General features: G+C 39.2%; 2 non-coding genes across 2 annotated transcripts; one reads left to right on the top strand and one right to left on the bottom strand.

Moving 5' to 3' along the window:
• Window positions 1-6613: 6613 nt before the first annotated feature.
• On the top strand, window positions 6614-6728 carry LOC125288065. Its single transcript, XR_007192435.1, has one exon. It is a non-coding gene; the product is annotated as a U5 spliceosomal RNA (small nuclear RNA).
• A 1819-nt stretch (window positions 6729-8547) lies between these two features.
• On the bottom strand, window positions 8548-8663 carry LOC125288067. Its single transcript, XR_007192437.1, has one exon. It is a non-coding gene; the product is annotated as a U5 spliceosomal RNA (small nuclear RNA).
• Window positions 8664-9113: the final 450 nt, after the last annotated feature.

Genomic DNA, 9113 nt, shown 5'->3' with positions numbered 1-9113 from the left:
ATAAGGCAATGTGCCACTCTTCCTAACTGAATTCGGTCAGACAAGATATCACGTGGTGCATTGGTGGCGCTCTCCCGTGTCCCCTCCCCCCTGTGAATTGCCGCTCAATAAGCACAAGGACCCCACTGTTACCGACAAGGTGTATGCGGTACACTATCCTACTGTATGCCAGCTGAGTCAGCCTTTCAACAATTACCCAGTGGGGTATATTTCCACGATGAATTATGAGAGAGGGAAGGATTTCTATAGCCCAGACCTACTTCTGCCAGTCCCTAATCTAAAGTGCAAGTCTGGAATTGTATGTTAACTGATCATCTAAGAGGCATTTTAATAAATCTCGCTACACATAGGTTAGCTACAATTAATTCAGGCATTAACAGGAAAGGCCAGTTCACCATGTTAGTCCAAGATTATAGGGAGAAACGACATGTGTAATAGCCTACGCCCATGGACCTCTCAAATGATAGCATTTTGTTAATTATATTATATTAGATTAGATTAGATTAGATTAGAGGTCTTTATTGTCCACTACTGTGGAAATTCGTCTTTGGCCCCACCAAACATGTAACACACACAAGCAAGACTACACAACAGGTACAACATAAAGCAGACACAAACAAAGACTACACAGCAGGTACAATAATAACAACATAATTCAAACACACACAAAGACTATACAGCAGATACTACATATAGCAAGCACAAACAAGACTACACAGCAGGTACAACATATGGAGACATGGAAATGTGCAAAAGAAGTTCAAAGTCAAAGTCAGCTTTATTGTCAATTTCTTCACATGTTCCAGACATACAAAGAGATCGAAATTACGTTTCTCACTATCCCACGGTGAAGACAAGACATATTTTACCAATTTAGGTCCACAGACAAACATAACATTCTAGTAAACAAAAAAGTAAGTAAATAAGTAAATAAGAGGGCACATATAATAATGAAAAAATAAGAGCAGCAAAATGTGGTTGAAATTGTGCATAGACAGTCAATAAAAATACTAGTGCAAATTCAGGCCAATAAAAGGCTTGGGTAGTTCTGTTTGACCTAAGTAAGAAGAAAGTGGCATAGTGGTGCAAGTTATGTAAGAGCAGCAGAAGTGTTGTGTTTCAGGACAACAACACCAGTTGTAAAGTGTACAAGTGTGCAAGTGTGCAAGTGTGCAAGTGGAGTAGTGCAGGCGGCCATTTTTGGGTCCAATGTCCAGGATGTTATGTAGCTGAGGGTGGAGGGGGAGGAGGGAGAGAGTTCAGCATCCCACGGCTTGGTGTATGAAGCTGTTGGTGAGTCTGGTAGTGCGGGAGCGCAGGCTTCTGTACCTCTTCCCAGAGGGCAGTAGATCAAACAGATCAAACAGATTGTGAGCGGGGTGACTCACTTGCATCACTCACAATTTTGGTCGCCTTGCGGGTGAGGTGGGTTGTGTAAATGTTAATTTAAGTTGTCAATAAAATGCAGTAAATAATATAAGTTAATCAGTTAATCATAAATCTCATAAATTATATTGATTTAGCAAATTAATAGATGATGGTGTCAGGTGTCAAAGATGTAAATGTGTCAAAGGTCCCCAGGCGACACAGGACACAACACAGGACACAACACAGGACAGCCCATGAGGGTCAGATGTAGGAGGCTGTGGATGTTTTAATGGCTCCATTACGCCCCCTGGAGGTGATGTGGGAGCGTCTTAAAAGCTGCCTTCTTACTGTTCCATGGGTCAAAATTAATAATCCATAACAACCGTACAGACAACGCCTAATTCAAACACTGTATCGCTCAGTTTATAACTAGCTATCAACATCACAGTAGACAAATCATTCCTGCACATAACAGTGTAACAGTGTAGCATGTAAGTACAATGGTAGTACATGTCTTAATGTTGCACCAAAAAGTACATTATCTTGAATTTAAAATATTGTCATTTAGCATATGTGTAATGCTTGAATGACATCTGTAAAAGCAACACTGTTGCAGGAATTCTGAAACAAACAAAGCAGAGACAGGGAAAGTATTTTGTTTGTTTATTTTACTTGTAACGAGGGCAGCACAGAGTAATTGCATCATTTTCCAGGGTGTGTGTGTGTGTCTCTAACAGGAAAATACAGGTTAAAGAAATTCCCTCAGGGAAGTGTGTGTCTGCCTTGAGAGACACACACACTAAGCAATGTGCATTCAGCAGTAGTATTATAATAAGGTGTGCTTTTTGGACTTAGCTAGTCTGTTTATATTCATATTCTTTTTTCATGATACAAGGTGAAAGAAAAACAACACACCCATCATACCCCACCAGCTGCTCTCTTATGGACCCTTTCAAGAGAGTTCCATTATCAGCATCATAGTTGGCCCCACAAGGCTTCCTTTTTAACATTCCATATGTTATCTTAATGCAGAGGAAGTAGATTGGGGCCCAAATAGAACGTTCAAGCATTGTTTTTGTTTACCTTGTTGAAAGGGTCTATAGTCTGTTGTCAGGTGTTGAGAAACCTGCAAGAACAGCTTGGCAAACATGATTAGGCAAAATATCAGGTTGTAAATTCCCCAGCTTTGTCAGATCCAGCTCGGCAGTTGTTGGTGATGGTATAGCCTATAGTTGGCTGATAGCTAGTCAGTTCTCGGATTTTGACCTGATCAAACCAGGGGCCTCATTTATAAAAATGTTCTTACACACTTTGACGTGGGAAAATGTTTCAAGTTCCAACTTGGCGTACAATAATTTTCTTGTGATAAGCTCATATCTTTCTTTGCCATATGTATGATCAATATCAGCACAGGTTTTTGAAGTACTTCTTAAAGCATGCAGCTTTCATAGTATCACATGAAACTGGCAATGGGAACATATAGGCCAAATGTGGGCCTATAGCTTAGGCTACTTATTTTATAATATCTTTAAAAAAATTACTAAGCCCATAAAGTGGATTGATTGAAAATCCTTAGGTGATCTAATATTTAATGTTCCCATATTTACAAAATATTTTTGGTCTAATATTGACCATAAAATGTCCAATTGCAGTCATCTAAGAGAGGAAAATTACATTTGCTCTCATGATATGCGTCCGTTCCGTCCTTCGGATGAGACGTTAAACCGAGGTCCTGACTCACTGTGGTCATTAAAGACCTCATGGCACTTATCACAAAGAGTAGGAGGTTCCCCGGTGTCCTGGCTAAATTCCCAACCTGGCTCATTCAATCTGGCCTCCTAATCATCCCCCAGTGCAATTGGTTCATTCACTCCCTCACTCTCCACCTCAAGCTGGTGTGTGGTGAGTGTTCTGGCGCATAATGGCTGCCGTGCATCAGCCAGGTGGGAGCTACACATTGGTGGTGGTTAGTGAGGTTCCTGTGAAGCGTTTTGAGTGTTGTGGAAAGCGCTATGTAACATGTTGTTGTTGATGTTGACATTTCCAGCTCTGCAATAGAAAGGTAATATTGAATATAAATGTGAATATGAATATAAGCTATTCATATATATGAATATAAGCTATATGAATATAAGCTTTTCATATATATGAATATAAGCTATATGAATATAAGCTATTCATATATGTGAATATAAGCTATTCATATATATGAATATAAGCTATGAATATAAGCTATTCATAAATATGAATATAAGCTATATGAATATAAGCTATTCATATATATGAATATAAGCTATATGAATATAAGCTTTTCATATATATGAATATAAGCTATATGAATATAAGCTATTTAAGGCCAACTTTTTTGTCATGTATACACCACCAAGGGATAGAGGTTATCCTCTGAAAGCAGGGCCTCACATATTTAGAGTTGTGGCCGTGTTGAGCAGGGTGTTGCAGAGCGCGCACCTGTTTGCTTTATGACTGGTCAGAACAGATGCTAACAATACATGACAAAGATAAAGGTAAAGTATGACGTTATCAATAAAGGGCTCGGTTTAGGCCACTGGACATTCTTCAGAGAAAACAATCACAAAAATACATAGCTTGAATCCTGACAAACCGGCAAACAATACAGGCTAGACGAGACTATACCAGCCAAAACATATCCTAAAAGAAACAATACATTTATTTACATTTATTCATTTTAAAGACACTGTGACTTAAAGCAATATAACATTCAAGCTATTAACAGTTAAGAATTGTAACATTTAAGCTACAGGGCTAGAGCTACAGCAATAATATAACATTTAAGCTGCAGTGCAGAGGAGACTAAGAATTACCACTGCACCAGTCAATAGTAGTAGTACTTTGGAAATAGGCCTACGTGAAATATCACGCTTAGAATTTATTTCACCAGTCTTATGTCCCAGGGTCATAATGGAAACCTATTGTAGCCTACCATAAGAATGAGGTATCAAAATAATAGTCTACCTATCAGCCTACACATCTAAGGTGTTTACGTAACTGCTTAAAGGTGTAAAGTGGTCAAGATCGGATCGGATAATCAAACGTATTTAAATATTAAAATAACCTGAGTAGGTACGAAATGCAGTTTTTAAATACAAAAATGAACTCACTAAATTAACCAATTAATCACATTTGATAGAAAGACCCAGGCATGATTACTGTCAGCCCTGTGTAATCTAAACATCACTTAAATAGAACATGTCTGGCAGTGTGAGGTAGGCTAAAAGGTCTCAAAAAGTAGCACATGATGCCGTGATCTAAAGAAATGCAAGAACAGATGAGAAACAAAGTCATTGACATCTATCAGTCTTGAAAGGGTTACAAAGCCTTTTCTAAGGCTCTGGGACACTGAGATTATCTACAAATGGAGAAAACTTGTAATAATGGAACCTTCCCAGATATGGCTGGCCTACCAAAATTCCCCCAAGATCACATTGACGTATCATCCAGGAGGTCACAAAGAACCCAGACTAACATTAAAAGAACTGCAGGCCTCACTTGCAAGAGAACTCCGGGCGTTTTTTCACATAGATCTCCATTTCTCGAGGTCACCGAGTGCTATCCATACAAAGAAAAACCCCTGAAAACAATCGGTTCTAGCCCACGTTGCTGCAGTTACCAGCTAGACCTGCTAGGAAGCTACAGCGTTACACTCTGGGAGCATGAACTCTGGAGTCATGAAGCCTAGTAGCCCTAGCTGTTATAGCAGCAGCAACTCAAGCTAGGTAAAACAGAATTTTTTCGTTTTTGAATCGCTAATAAATGAAATGATAATTTAAAAGTAGCATTTTGTGTTTACTCCCATTGTCTTTGTCTTATATTAAAATGAATTGGATGATCTGAAACATTTAAATGTGCCAAATAAGCAAAAATACAAGAAATCAGGAAGGGACATATACTTTCTCACAGCACTGTACTGTATGTCTAGTACACACCCTGTGTTCATTCCTCTGCTTTTTGCCCTGTCAATTGTACTTGTATCAAGTTGATTTGGAGCTGAATAGTCATTTGTATCCTTACTACTGTTCCTTGGCCAAGTTTATAAGCTGCTTGTTACAAATATATACCAAATTCATAACCGTCAGGCCTAATCTTTTAAATGGTTGCATTAATAACATTAGTAATGGATCTTCAATCAGTTGATCCAATGCAGTGTTATAGAATAGAATAGAAGCTTTATTTGTCATTGCATAAAATACAGAGTATCAACACAACGAAATTCAAGTTGCCACTCTTGGTCAGTGCTTTTTTTTTTTTTTTAAAAGAGCAATAAATAATTCATAAATAAATAGGTAAACATACAGACAAACATCCCCTATATGCTCCGCCCTCTCTCTCTCTTACTCTCACACACACTCTCATCCCCCCAGCCCCAAGAACCCCAGAACACCCTCCAGCACACATGAGTAAGATAGCCGCAGCCTAATAGCAAGAAAAGTGCCATAGTGCATAGGAGCACAGAATGCATATTGTCCAGTGTCAGTGGTTGATCATGGCAAGGGAGGGGAAGATTGGGGGGTGGCCACAGTTTTAATTAATGGATCTTCAATTAGTTGATCCAATGCAGTGTGTTTTGTATGCCAAATTAGTAGGCCTATAAAGACAAAGGAACAACTAATAGAGCTATATAGTCATGGGTATGTGGGAAACAGACATACTAGCTTGGACTAAGCCATAACTCATTTCAGCCAATAAAGACATTCAGGAATATGGACATAGTTTTCCAGAAATTAGGAATATTGATCATGGACTATTTTAACATTGCTGGAACACTTGTGAGCCTATCTACAGTGGGCTATATTCTTTATATGTTTGTTGAAAATGAGTGGAGGACTCACCTCCTTTACAAAAAGCAGTAGGCCTACTAAATGAAAGTCCCACATTACAAACCACTCATAAATCAAAGGTAGGGTATTACTAAGAATACAGATCTGGAAGAAAAACACAAGCTTTCAGTGTACGCACATGTTGCACAGAAACTTGGGGGCGGGGTAGATGTTTCCCAGCATGCACTGCGGATTTCTCCCACTGCAACGTTTAAATGTTATGTTTGCAAAATATTTATACTCTTAGCATGTTTTTACTAAAAAGACTGAACACAATATATGAATGTGTATTATATATGCTCAAATTAATTTCAATCATGTTGCAACCCTGACTGTGAGTTGTAGGCTCCATTCACTAATACTGGAACAGGCTCATTTTACCAATCAGTACACTCTGGGTTCTCTTCAGATCGTATAAATCTTTCGCCTTTTACTAAAGATTTCCGTGGAGAGGACCATTATGAGTTTTAAATAATTTTTTGATGCCCTGTCATAGACAGGGCTCCCTCTTGTTGTCAAAACTAATGAAAGTACAGGGAAAAGTTTCCACGCTGAACTCAAAATTCTTGTTATCGAGGGCGCTGAAGTAGTCTGGATTAGCCGTATGATGGATTCGTCTGGTGGGGCTGTATTGATGCCATCCGCGCGAGAAACCGAATTGGTCACATCCCGATGAACAAATCGTAGGCCTAGGAACAAAATGAAAATGCTACCGCTTGTTATTCTGTTAGCGATAGTTACCAGTTATGTAGCAATACCAATTCGCAACGAAACATTACACCGTATTTTACACAAATACACATTGTAGTAACATAGCTAGATGGAGGTTGGACATTATTGTTTCTAAGACTGATTTGATGACACAAATATGACAAAATGCAAATAAACAGTGTGTACACATGTTACGGTTGATACCGAGGCTCCGAAGCGTGTGTCGAGAACGTCAAAGCCCCGTATCGAGGCTTGAGTTGTATTGGTAATTTGACGTCAGACGTGACGTTCGAGGCCTCGTTTGGCTCCACTGCTTCGAGTTGTGGTTCACTTTAGGCAGGACGCTTCGACTATTAAGATGCCCCATACTCGGAGACGTAGCCTACTCGCGGTTAGCTGTCAGTCGTTGGTTGGTTGTAGGCATATATATTTCACTGCTGTCTGTTCATTTATACTACCCAGTAACCAAAGCACTTTCACTGCCCTCTGTTCTTCAAACATACTCAGTTACAAAAGCACTTTGCTCTCTTCTGTGTCATTTTACCCAACGTCAGCCTACAATTTAATATAGTTTTTTTTTCTCTGAAAGAAGGCTGATTGTAGGATATGACACTGGGTAAGGCGTTGGACTAGAAATCGTGCGACCTGGGTTTAATCCCTCCTCGAGATAATATATTTTCGCGGATCACCTTCTACTTCTACTTCATTTGTTACACAGAGAGAAAATTTTTCACTGCAAGGACGTTTCTCTTTGGGACACTGGGCAGGCAAGGCGTTAGGTTATTCATGAATTTTCACGATTTTCACAGATCGCCTATAGCTACTGTTAGGCTACAAAGAGAGGATATATTTCAACATGGAAATCGCTTGTATTCCCCAATGCCTGTACTTATGAATGTATCAAGCATTTGCAGACCAAATTACGCTTTTTGTATTGCTCTTGTGTGTGGAATTTTTATATGTTGTATTTTTATTGACCAGTAGGTGTCCTAGGGTGCATTCGAAGCCTCGAGAAATGAACCAATTTTCAACACATTTGGCTGGAAAGCTTCAATGTTTCAAGAAGCTTCATCCCGCCATCACTATACACATGTATAGGTCCACATGTATTGTTTATGGGCGCAGCAATCTTGAAAATTCGAACTCATGGTACGAACGAACAGACAAGCAGACTTGTTGGGCTAGAATGCACTGGCGACAATTTGACACAATACACACATTACACAATGTTGGAAGACACAATAATAAGATTCATGCAAATCAGTTTCATGCGAAGGTGCTTTCAACAGAAAACTGTTCCCTCGAAATACTTATAATCATGAGACTCAAGACATTGCATTGTGTGCTCACGGGGAGGCGCTCGAGTCTAATGGAATGCCCCCTTCTTTTCTTCGAAAACGGTACACGGAAGATGTGCCATGCTTTGCTCACGTGTCCTGTGCAAAGATTTCACGAAATAGTAGCCTACATTTGCATTTAAGTTACCAAACGCCTAGTTAAGAAGAATGCAATGTCGATAATGGTTATGCATCAAATTCTCGTGGAATCGACGTAGCCTAGTTGATGCACGTGGGTTGAAACTAAACAGCATAATTCACCCACTTTTACATTCAACAGAGGAGCCCACACTGAAGCACACAAGTTTGTAACAATTCACTTGATGGTCCTCAAAGGAAATCTTTCGTAAAAGGCGAAAGATCTATTCGACATGAAGAAAATCCTGAATGTAGGCCTACTTACTTATACAGACCCTTACTTATACAGTATGGTAGACTATACTGACAAGCCTGCGGGAAAAACGCGTTTCGCGGAAAATGTAGGGCTACCTAATGTAGCATAGGCCATGAAAATAAATGTTAAATCGAAAGGCCAATGTAACTTTATCAGGATGCATAGTATCCTGGATCCATAAAAGAACTGGCCTTTAAAAAAAAATCTGCCTGCCTCTATGGGAATTTAACATTGGGGTGTATTTGCATATGCCCCCTGTATTTTAAGGAAGAACATCTATTTATTTGCGATGCATCATTCATTCACAGGTTAAATTTTTCCTATTTTTTTTAATTAAGGCATTAATATCGATTTCCTCTTTTTAGTCAACTTTAGCATGGGTGTATTCACTTATGCTTAGCACTGTACCTCACTTCCTGTTCCACATGGCTAATGCAGTGTACATAT

This window comes from Alosa alosa, chromosome 22 (assembly GCF_017589495.1).
Source record: "Alosa alosa isolate M-15738 ecotype Scorff River chromosome 22, AALO_Geno_1.1, whole genome shotgun sequence".
Lineage (NCBI taxonomy): Eukaryota > Metazoa > Chordata > Actinopteri > Clupeiformes > Clupeidae > Alosa > Alosa alosa.
The sequence above is the reverse complement of the archived record's forward strand: the minus strand, read 5'-3'. Positions and strand labels throughout refer to the sequence as shown.